Here is a 12,415-nt window from a genome sequence, read left to right on the forward strand (position 1 = left end):
GGGACGCTTCCTATTTGTTTATGCATCAAACAGGAAATTCATTTCTTTGTAACATTTTTGTCACTGGTGCCCAACCCAGAGCTCCAGATGTCCATCATTTCCAGTCTCATTTAAAGATCTGAGGTCACATGCCTTTCCTGAGTCCCCACCCAGGGCCATTTATTCCCCCAAAGGAGCTGGAGGCCAACTGTTCCACTCTCTGCCCTCCCCCCATTGCCTCTGGCTCTCTTTGAGCCACCAGGGGACAGGGTGGATGATGGGGCAGAGCCTGAGGCAGTCCTGCTGATGAAGAAATCTCCCAGATTGCAAGTCCAGCTGTTAACACGAATGACAGTCAACCAGAAGGAATCCCAGAAACAGATGCCCCAAGCTCCCAGTTATAGTGACTAGGAAGGGGGTTCAGTGCCAGGGCCCACAATTCAGTCTTTCCTTTGTTGAGGAAGCCTACAGCCTAAAGATCTGTCAAGAGTAGAGATCTTCATATCGTAAAAGTGCCAAAGACCCAAAAAGACCCCTTAAGAAGAGATGGCTTTCGACTGGGAGGAAGTGAGAGGGATGAAAGAAAGAGGATTGCTGGGTTTTTACCAAGCAAGCTGGTTCCTATTTAAAATATAAAAGATGAGAAATGTGGGCATGACAACAATGACTGTTGTGACTGTTTTAATTAGAGAAAAATCAATAATATGTGCCATGGATGAAAGATGGTTTGGCTGTGTTTACTTCCACCGCCTGTTGCTCGTAAACGTGCATGCACAGCCCTGTCAGTTCATCTCATGCAACCTCCATGTCCTTTGCTGATAGACCAACCAGGGTGGGAAGCAAGGGGACTGTCACAAGGAGCACTCTGGAGGGAAGAAGTAGAATGCCTCTCCTGCCACCCACTGGGAACCCTCCTCCTAATTTCCACTTTAAAGAGGTGATATACAGAGAAGAACTATGAGTGAGGGGTAGGAAATGCAGAAGGAAAAAAGAAATCTTGGGAACAGAAAAAAATGAGAACAGTCAAAAAAGAACAAAACAACAGACTCACAGGCATTACAGTGAGACTGCCACACACAATGGCTTGCTACTGCTTAGACATTCTGGAGCTCAAAATAAGTATATGTTGGTCAAAAGAGATAATTGGGTTACTTATGGGTGTGGTATTATGGTTGATTTTTATTTTCATCTTTATACTTTTTCTCCATTTTCCATTTTTTTCTATAATCAACATGTATTATATTAGTCCCCCAAAATGGCTCTGCCACATATCAGCGGTGCTTTCTTGAGCAATGGTCTTAACCTCTTTGTGCCTTAGTTTTCTCATCTGCAGGATGTGCATTAATATACCATCCTAGTTTTTGTAATACCTATAAAGAGCCAACCACAATTTTCAGCATAGAGTAAATACTTAACAAATGGCCACTGTTATCATAAAAAGGCATCTTATTTTTCAGTAAGCTAGGGAGAAGACTTAAATTCACCAAAAGACCAAGCATGTCATCAGAAAGGCCTCCCTATCACTTTAGTCTTCCTTCCAACCTTTGCCACCGTATCAAACTTGACTTCCTAGGTGGTTTTTCTGAAAAGAATCAAAAGAAGCACCAGCTACCCATCCCTCACTCAGCATTGCTGAGTTTGGAAAGTGGGTCTGAATCTTCCAGTGTACTGGCCCTGTGCTCACAGTTGGAGAGTCTCCCCTTCACCACACACAGCTTTTCCCAGGCAAACCTCTACTAAGGTTTAGATCAGCCATCTCATCGTAGGCATTTGAATTCTTCAGTGCTCCCTCTGAACTTATGTCTTTTTGTTTGATTGGTGTCTCATTGAGAACATTGTCTCTTAGCCAGATAGACCAGCTCCCTGGGCCTCTTTTCTCCAAACAACACCAAGGGTTGGATGATGTAACATTACTTCCTCCTGGAATGTTCTATGTAGTGGTCAAAGTTATTCTGTTTTTCTCTGAAAGCCAACATACTACTTCTCTCAAGTAGTGTTTTACACCTGTATTTTAAGGCTGATTTTTTTACTATGTAAGATGCTATATATATTTATGAGTAATTTCATACATCATCAACATATGAGAGATGAAATGTTGGTCCTCATTGCCTTTCTAGGTGGGAGTATGTGAAGTCTGGACACACAAAGACCTGACAGAAATAAAGCCAAGACCCCCTTCAGGTATGTCCGTGCAAAGTCAAGTGGAGATCCAGAACACAGAGGCATATGTATGTCACATTTCCTACAGGACTTGTTGTGACATATAGCCAGGAACCTTTTATTAAGCTCAGCATAGAAACTGAGATATACCCAATTTGTCTGACCGTAGGCAAAGCAGAAGGTTGTATTATAGTAAAAATATTACAACATAGTTCATTCTCCAAACAGCCCTCAGAATCTTTGCAAGCTGCTAGTGCCCAACACTGTAATGTTTCTTTGAAGCTATTCAGGGAAGCAACCTGAATGTGGTGATAGAAAAAAATTGGAGCGTGTATTTTTCAAATAACAGAAAGCCAACTGCTCTCAAAATCAAGCTACTTCTTGATAAATACCACTTTAGAATTAGAACACAAGAAGTATTGCTAGTAAGGAAATCGTGGTTAGTTGTAAAAATTTAGAGGGTCAAGGGCATTTTTAATGATATAATAAAGATAATGTGTTTGGAGATGTATCCAAGTTTTAGGTCTAAAGTCTCTGCCAGGAAATAGAGAAGCCAGTGAAAGGTCTGGGCCTGAATTATAGGCTCATTATGATATACTCATCAAGGGGGCAAGTAGAAAGTTGAAGGACTCACACTTTGCCATTTCAAAACCTATTATAAAGCTATGGTGGTCAAAAAAGTGTGGTACTGGCACAGAGATAGACATATAGACCAATGGGATAGAATTGAGATTCTGTACATCTGTGGCCAGTTGATTTTTCAACAAGAGTGCCAAACCATTCAATAGGGAACTAAAATTTTCAACAAAGATTGCTGGGACAGCTAGATATCCACATGCCATGAAGCTGGACCCCTACCTCAAATCATATACAAAATTTAACTCAAAAGGCGTCAAAAATCTAATAGAAGAGCTAAAATTATCAAACCCATAGAGGAAATCATAGAGATAAATTTTAATGATGTTGGATAAGTCAGTGGATTCTTATGACACCTCCAAAGCAGGAGCAAAAATAGATTGGACTTATTCAATATTAAGAATTTTGTGTATCAAAAGATATCAAAAAAGTGGAAGGAAAACCGTATGCAAGAAAATACGTGTATATCATGTATCTGATAAGGGTCCAGTATCCAGAATGTAAAAGTACATATAACTCTTAGAACCCAACAACAAAAAGACAAGCAATTCTATTCAAAAATGGGCAAAGCACTTGGATATATCTTTCTCCAGAGAAGATACACAAATGGCCAACAAGCACATGAAAGGATGTTCCAACATCATTAGTCGTTAGGAAGATGCAAATCAAACCACACTGAGATTCACACTCTCTAGGATGGTTGTAATAAAAAAGAAAATAAAAAAGAGCAATTGTGCACTGCCTGTGGGAATATAAGATGGTTCAGCCATTATGGAAAACAGTAGGGCAGTTCTCCAAAAGTGAAACAGAATTACCATAGTGGCCTAGCCATTCTACTCTTAGGTATATCCCCCAGCGAACTGAATACACCGATTTTCAATTTGTTCTCAAACAAGTACTTGTGTATGAATGTTGATAGCAACACTATTCACAATAGCCAACCCAAATGTTCATAACAGATGAAGGGATAAATGTATTATGGTATATGCATACAATGGAATATTAATTCAACTATAAAAAGAAATGAAATACTGATACAAGCTACAATGTAGATGAACCTCAAAAAAACATTATACCAAGTGAAAAAAGCCAGACACAAATGGTTACATGGTGTATGAGTCTATTTATAGGACGTATCCAAAATAAGTAAATCCATAGAAGTAGAAAGTGGATTGGTGGTTGCCAGAGACTGGGGAGAGGAGGAAATGAACATTAACTGCTTAATGGAAACAAAGTTTTATTCTGGGGTGATGAAAACGTTTTGGAACCAGGTAGAGGTGGTAGTTACACAACGTTGTGAATTGTTGACTCTAAAATGTTAATTTCATATTATGCAGATTTCACCTCAATAAAAAAATAAAAATCCATTTGCAAGCAATAAAAACAAAAAACAAACAAACAAAAAAGAGGGCTGGTAGAATATGGCAGACTCAAGCCCCCAAGTACCAATTCACATGGGTGGAGCTGTTCTTTGCCTGTCTTTCATTTGAGACAACCTCTGCTCTAGGCAGTTCCCACAAGGCCTCCTCTCCCAGCCAGCCAGACAGCAACTTTAAAGTTTGTCCCCTCCCCTCCGCCCCCCCACCCCACTCCAACTCTCCACCCTGCCTTTAGGCTCCTAAAAGCAAATATGCAGTCTCGGGGAGAGAGGGGGTGAGGTGGATCATTTTCTCATAATAGACCAAACCACCAGGGCCAGTGATACTGATGTAAAAAATACTAAGGTTATAGGTTAAGGAACTGAGTGCTAGATATTTTTGTAATTGTGATGATTACAGGGCTGGCATTTTAAAAACAATTATTCCTTTTTTTTTTTTTTTTAAGAAGCAAACCCACACACCTGACACTCATGTTCAGTTTTGTATAACCCTTTCATCTCCCACCCCACTTGCTTCTCATGCCGTATATGGGAATGTGTCTGCTTGACAACATGTGCATAAGTAATGTAAGGTCCGGATCTTGAGGTGCGCAAAAGTTTCCACAGCCCAGTCTTACTGCTCAGCTTGTTAATAATGTCGGCTAGTCGGGCCTTCCTACTGTTCCAAAAATTTCACTCCTGTGGCTTCTTGGCTGGGTCTGAGGAATCACTCTACGAGGTGAGTGAACTCATTGGTGTGTTGGTATTTGAACTGTGGTCAGACGGTGAAAAAAAAAAATGAAGGGGTTAGTTCATAAAAGATATTCATTGATGATGCTCTTTTCCCTGTCTTCCTGAGTAGGGTATAAAACAAATCTGTTAACGTCCAAAATAAAAACAGAGGTGCTGAGGATTATTATTTTTACATGTCTTGCCTTAGGAAGAAATAAAAAGATACATGAAATGAAAGGATGCTTAAGACAATGTGGTGATTTTGTTCCAGAGAAACATTTGGGCCCTTTCCCTGGGAAAGGGGGTTAAAAGGTTGTCAGTGCTTTCTCCAGGGGCTTCGTCTGACAGTGAACATGTGTTTCCTCCCTTTAATCGACTCGCCAGTAGCCAGAAAGCTGCTTGTTTTCTGCAGAGGTTGTCAAAAATGATTTCAGTCTGGAGACGGTGAATGATAAAAGAGGTTTTCAAACACGGTTTTGCACTGTAGCATTCGCAGCCCCAGAGAGGAAAGATTGTATTACAATCGCGGTGCAAAGGGCCATGTTCCCCTGGCAAGAAAACAGAGCCTCCTTCAACCTGTTTGATGCGTCCCGGTATCTCAGGGAGCTGGAAGGTACAGGGCAGGACTCCCATTAAGAGGATGGTCTAGAAAAGCGGGGCTGTGGAGCATCACGTGGAAGAGAAAAATCCAGAGCCTCTCCCCTCCCAGAGCTCCTTTCCACTGTCCCCATGTGTCTGCTTCAGTTTGAGAGCTGCTTTCAGAGCCAAGTGCAGGACAGACTTGCGAGAAGGGAGCAGCAGCGGGGGGAGAACGGCGGCCTCTCAACAGCGACAGGCTCTGGCATGGAAGCAGGCAGGGCGCCTGGGTGCCATCCGTATTTCCCACCCTGGATTTATGGGCATCGTAAGCCGGTATTGATGGGGTTTATGTTTAGAAAACTCAAGAGGTTAGTTATGCCTTTCCAAAACACATGACGCAACCTAAGCATGCAAAGAGAAACGAGGCCTGCCATTCTCTGACATTTCCATTTTCTCAAGCGGGGAAAAAATTAAAAGCTGTGGTCAGTTCAGCAGTCCCCTCTTCAAGTGCCCTCCTCGTTTCTATTTGATGCTTCTGGTACTCCACTTTTGGAAAGCCCAGTATGGTGAACTTGGAACTTAACAGATGGATGATAAACGCAGCCATGATTATTTGCATTTCAGGCATAAGATTCCATCCTTCACTTTACACACACATAAGGATTCAGTGCAGAGTTACTTTGGCCAAAAGGAGCTTCCTGGAGCATGTATGATATTCAGTTTACAAAAATAAGATTTGATTTATCCGCACCTTTTCAGAAACACATCAGTGATATAAATCAAAGTGTTGGGTACGACTACTCTTAACTTCCTGCTGAAGTCCCACACTGAAAAGGAAAAGCCTAGACCACAGTTCCCTAGAACCTGAGTCTGACAACCTGTTTCACCCAGGAGGTTTTCATTATTGTCTTCTTAATGAAATACATGGGCGTGATTTACATCTTTCCCCTCCGCCTGCATAGCCAGATTCCATAACGTCTCCTGAGCAGTAACTTGTCTTCTTTATTATTTCTGACATTATTTAAAATATTTTTAGCTCACCAGTGGCAAATATCCTTGCCACTGCAAAAAGATCAGGCTGATAGGTGGCTACTGTATCCGGTAGCCCAGAAAACCAGAGAAAGGAGATGTGGGCAAGCTGAGTGCTGAACTGGCATTTTCATCTGATTCGGATTCTTTCCTGGCTATACAGTTTTATCACCACACAACTCATTCTCTGAATGTAATCAGGAAAGGAGTGTGGGTGGGGAGGGTCAGAGGCACCGCACAACAGGTGCTTGGAAAGAGCTGGGTAACACCTTTCAAACAGTCCTTCCAGGCTCCAATCATAAATACATTGCGGGTGCCAGCTTTCACCATCTGAACTAACGGCATATGCCATGAACTGAGTGGTGTGACAGTCACAGGGAAGGACAAACTTTCAATGAGTAACATCCTCTGCAAAGTCTGAGCTGATGATCTTCCCGGTGCCAGCATATTTGGCCAATGTCAGAGCAATTTGGCTAAGTGGGCTCAATCCACTGCTTTCAGTCTATTGTGGTTCATAATCCCTATTCAGGATGGAGTGTGCTGCAGCCTAATGAATGTGGTAATGGAATCCTTGTGTATGTTTTTCCACAGCAGGGCGCAGATTAGCATAAGTGTCATATTCTGTGGGCTTGCCCACTCTTACTTCTCAGGCGTTGCGTATGCTGGGAATTTTTCAACTGGATAATAATAAGATGAATATGGCCCACATATGCAGGGAGAGCACACCATTTTTAGAAAGCAATCGGTAATAAATCTCACCTGGAGGTGCACTATGATAGATTAACTTTGCACTGTTGCTAAAAAATGTAATATTTTACACCAAGGATCCTGTAATCGGAGAAAGGAAGAATTAGATTGAATTTCATGCGGAGTTTTAAAGAATGTTGTCGTTTTTGAGTATGGCGTTGGGGAATACTTTATAGTTCTCCCAGTTTCCCATACTCGGAGCAAGTTCAAAGCTCTATCTGCACGTCACAGTTACTCAGAGTTGATGTTTTGTTCTCAGAGATGCCAAGTGGGAGAAAAAGACACTCTTGATGGGAAAATTTCATGGAAAGAAACAGGAGAGGGGGTGGGGAGATTGAAAAGGCGAGCTCACTTGCTTGTTCTACTTTAAAGATTAGAAGCTAAATGGAAAGGCAAGCTCCAAGGAAAATTTTCAAAAGGCATTTTCTTCCTATAGTCCTTTGAAGGGTATGCCTCAGTAAATACAAATGAGATTATTTAGAAGTTCCCTTAAGATAGGAATTAGACCTCATAGTGTTCATACCATTTCTAGAAAACCATTGTCAAACTTTCTGACTTTAAACAGTAAGTCATGGTCCCAGTAGTCTGTGACTTCAATAAAACTTCAGTAAAGCTTAAGATAAATGTAGAAGCTCCCAGCCTTCATCTCCCTTTCTGCTATCAGTGCAAAGGTGGTTTATTTAGTCTGAGTCGTTGGCCTCATCAGACCACGTGGATGAAATTCCAGATTTCTTATTCCAGTTGCTCTATGATTTGAGCCAGACAGCCAGTAGGTTAAGGAGAGAATGCCAAGTTAAGGATAAGAGAACTTCCAGTGAACCGAACCCCTTCATACCTCCTCGGGGAAGGGGGTGCTGCTTCTGAGAGTTCCCAAATTTATGACTTGTCCATGGCGTGCACACCACTTAAGTGGTGGTTTAGTATGACTAATCAGAGTGGTTTTCCTGGCACCCAGTTAGTATCGATATATATAGGCTGGGATAGCAAAGCATGTCTTGATGCTTTTAAGCATGGCGGCAGAGGACCAGCCTGAGCCTATTAATCAGCCTAAGGTAAGTGCTGCTTCCATCTCATATTTTAATCTCCTCCTTTCTGCTGTGTTAAAGAAATTATATCTGTGGCTTAAATAACATTTAGAAACGAAATTGTTTGCCAAGTGAATGAGACAATCAAACCAGTCGTTTAGAGTTGGGGATTAAATATGAATCTCATTTACCTTTATTATCCGTGCATTTCTCGCTAATCATCATAACTCAGACTATTTAAACTTCATTGAAAATGTAGCCAGTAATGGAGTGCCATTAATATTTGTTTGTAATGATTCCAGCCTGAGCTGAGCAAACCTTAAGAAAGCCAGCCCATCTTCTCTTGCGTTTGGGAAGCAGGGAGAAGCCAAGTTGGAGGATCTGGCCTGCCCTGCTTCAGTGGCTTCATGCACATTCAGATTACAATTGCCAACTTTCTTCCCAAGCATCTCTTCCTTGCAAAAGGGTAATCAGTAGAACGACGCTTTCCAAGAGAAAAATGCTCCAATGCCTGCCTCCATGTTGAAGTATCTGTAAGAGTCAGCTTTCCAGCAATAAATGCCACCAAGCTAGTTAACTGAGACCACCAACTGCAGAAGGATTTCCAGTTGGAAATTTCATGGAGGCAGACTCCTCCCGCCCCCACCTTGAGCCCTTTTAATCTCATCACCCATTCCCTCCAATGTGGTAGGAAGAGACTGGGTGGCAAGTGTATTTAAGACTCCAAGGAAAAGGGCTGTAAAGTCAACCTTGGTAACTTAACTGAAACAGTATATGTGTAAATCCATCGAAAATCCCTGGCCTTTTACAACTCCTGTCCCAATGGAAATCAGATCATAGGACTGTTTACAAGAGACCACGATTCATTGGGATAAAGACCCATGACAGCACAGCCCAGGATTATTTGAAATTTTAGTAACCTAAGCTTTAAAAATATTCTAAAAGCAAAATAATGAGGGGCAGGTAATTGCCACGAGCTAATTACTTATGATATTTCATATATATAATCGGCGAACAATCTCCATAAATGTCAGCTCATGGCACTTTGGCAATCACTTGTAATTTTTATTGTTTAAAGAAATGTCAACATTTCCATTTTCCCCAACTTCAGTTAACCTGGGCCCTACCCACGGTTAAATGGGCCCCCGGAAGAGCGCTTCACCCGGCCGTTTCAGAGCGTTCCACAGTTTCATAGCTGAGCCAGTCCCTGGTTTACGTACAGTTTTGCTACTAAAAGAAAACAAAAACAAAACAAAAAAACCAAGCATGAAATGCGTACAGAGGAGTTTAAATGTTAAAATGCGAGATGATAGATGCGTTCCTGATTTTCTGAACAAACAGATTTTATTCACATTTCAGTTAGTCATTTCATAAGCGTGGGAGAAATTTTCAGGAGATTCACAAATTTGTTTTGTTGCTTTGTTCTTTTTTCAGTTCTTTTTTAGCCACTTGGAAATCATTACTCTGAACAAAGGAACTCCACCAAAAGACTCCTTAACAGTCCAAAGAGAAGAAAGAGGGCAGAAGGTTATGGTCAGGGTGGACAAGACCAGACCCCAAGTGGATCTGAAGCCCACCAGCACAGCCAAGGTGTTTCCCATTGCTCACTGCCTTCTCTGCACTCTGCCTCCAGCACCAGCGGCACAGGGGCCTCCTAAAGAGTCACCAAGTCCATTTATACTTTATGAATCAACTGGCATCAGTCCTGAGACCCTTACTAAAAACAGCTGCACCTAAGCAAGGTGTGTTTCCAACACCAGAAAGAGGCTTAAAAAAGTTGACACGAGAAAACAAGGGCTGCACTTCCCAACTCTGAGCCCAGGGTAAGCAAGGCTGTGGTCAGGGTGGGATCTGAGAAGCAAGAGATGTGGAGGAGGGATCTGAATTCTCAGGGATTAAAGGAATCAGTGGGTAGAGAGAAGCAAAGGAGTATGGGCACAACACAGGCAGCAGTGGCAGCCTCCCTTTGCAGGGTAAGGCGGGGCAACTGTGGTCTGAACAGTGGAAAAGAGGCCTGTTGGGAAAATGGACAGCAGGACTGCTCCCTGAGTTGGGCTGTCTCCAAATACAGCCAGAATGGAGATCAAAATCCCTGCTCTCCAGAGCCTATTTACTCTGCCTCGTTTACCCCACCCTCTTTTCCTTGACTTTTCCAATTTAGGGAACCTCATTGTTGGGGTCTTCTCCATTAGTGTTCTCTGATCAAAACAGATTTCATCTTTGAATCAAAAAGGTTTTGGTATGGAGCTTCAAAGCAGATAAAAGGATAGCAGATGGGGGCAGTGTGAAAAGAGAAGAGATAAAAAAAATATATAAAAAGACCATCAGTGAATGAGAGTGAAAAAAAATTCTCACCTGCTAGCAATTCAATGAGGGGGAAGAAAGATTATTTGAGAAAGGGAAGACATCAACACTTACTTGGCTAAATCCAACCAAAAACAGAAATATTATTGGGGTGCCTGGGTGGTTCAGTCGGTTAAGTGTCTGACCTAGGCTCAGGTCATGATCTCACAGTTCGTGGGTTTGAGCCCCACATCGGGCTCTTTGCTGTCAATGAGGAGCCTGCTTTGGATCCTCTGTCTCCCTCTTTGTCTGTCCCTTCTCCACTTGGCTCTCTCTGTCTCAAAAATAAACGTTAAAAAAAAAAAAAAGAAATTTTATTGAAGCTTAAAGGGGAAATAAATTGAAATGTGCTCTAAGATTAATTTGGTACCATGTTTAGATTATTTTGGGTGTTCTGAATTTAAAGTAATAGTCTATAAAAACCTTACACTTTTAAAAATCAGGTGTAGCTTCGGAAGGGAATTTTGCGGGGCTTTTGTTTTCTTGTTTTTGTTTTTTTTTTTTTTTTTTTTGGAAAGTTGAAAATAAATTCCTTAACATTATTTTGTCTTTGAAAGGTGGGATTTCCTGTCTGCCACCCCTCACTCTTTACAACTATTATTCTCTGTATGTAGAGAAGCACGGATTTGAGCAGTTTCATTCAGGTCTGAAAGAATAGAAGCACCATGAGAAAACAGTCTCCTTGTGTCCCTGTTCGGAATGAACGCCATAAGATGAAAATTCTCTAGACGGACATCATTAGCCCCCTAGTTAAGATTAACGTTGTATCCCTCTTCCATAGCCTGTGATGACAGAATGAGCCAAGGAAAGAAAGGCGTTTAAAATGAGTGATAGAATGAATGAAATTTACTAGTAACAAAGAGCTTAGTAATGGAGAGGCAAATGAATTTTCACTGAGGCATGAACCAGTAGTCCATGGGTTGCTTCTTAAGTTCGTGTTTAGCCCCGCATGGGGCTCTGTGCTGACAGCTCAGAGCCTGAAGCCTACTTCAGATTCTGTGTCTCCCTCTCTCTCTCTGCCCCTCCCCTGCTAGTGCTCTGTCTGTCTCTCTTCTCTCTCTCTCTCTCAAAAATAAATAAACATTAAAAAAAATTTAAGTTCATGTTTGTTTGGAGAAGATATGACACTTGGATCCTGAACTGGGGTAGTACCAAATTTTGAAAGCAAATGGTACTCTCTATTTTAGACAGACATTATCTCAAAACTTCTTTTTATTAGTAAAACACAGCATGTCTGTATTCTACTCTGGTAACAGTTTTTCGTCTTCCTGTATCAATGCTTTCAGTCTTAAACCACTCTATTCCTTTTTGGAGTGCAACTGAAACATAAATACTAATTTATAAAATCATTGAAAGAACATGCTAGTGAAGTTCAAGAAACAGAAAAGATGTATTCTAGAATATTATATATGTTTTCGGATCAACTTGTAATTTTCTGAAATATTGCCACAGACTTTTAGTGGATCAAACATCAAACATAAATGGCAGTTCAGTAAATGTACATGTTGGTTGAAAAACATTTTTTCATCAAGCCACAATATATTTGGCATTTTTCAACTCTTTGTGAACGCAGTTATGATACATCTATCTCTTTTCATCGCTCTTATCCTAGAATGTTATTCTGATTTTATTATATTTTTACCACTATTATAATGATATGACATCAACCCTAGATTGTGTGCTCTGATTATTTTACATATGTTTGCTGTCAGGATAGGGCACTTTTAACTTCAGTAACAAATGATTGCCAATCTCAGTGGTTTGACACAGGTTTATTTCTTGCTCATGCTGCATTTCCAATGTAGGTTGGTAGGGAAGCTTAGCTTCC

The 12,415-nt window shown here is 41.2% G+C and overlaps 1 long non-coding RNA gene across 1 annotated transcript in view; it reads left to right on the plus strand.

Annotated features, from left to right (window-relative positions):
* Positions 1 to 12,415, plus strand: part of LOC109498607 — a 172,993-nt gene that overhangs the window by 125,546 nt on the left and 35,032 nt on the right. The window contains exons 4-5 of the long non-coding RNA XR_002740835.2: positions 2,097 to 2,160; positions 9,679 to 10,067. This is a non-coding gene — a long non-coding RNA (uncharacterized LOC109498607). The remainder of the gene's footprint in view (positions 1 to 2,096; positions 2,161 to 9,678; positions 10,068 to 12,415) is intronic.

This window comes from Felis catus, chromosome A3 (genome assembly GCF_018350175.1).
Source record: "Felis catus isolate Fca126 chromosome A3, F.catus_Fca126_mat1.0, whole genome shotgun sequence".
Classification (NCBI taxonomy): domain Eukaryota; kingdom Metazoa; phylum Chordata; class Mammalia; order Carnivora; family Felidae; genus Felis; species Felis catus.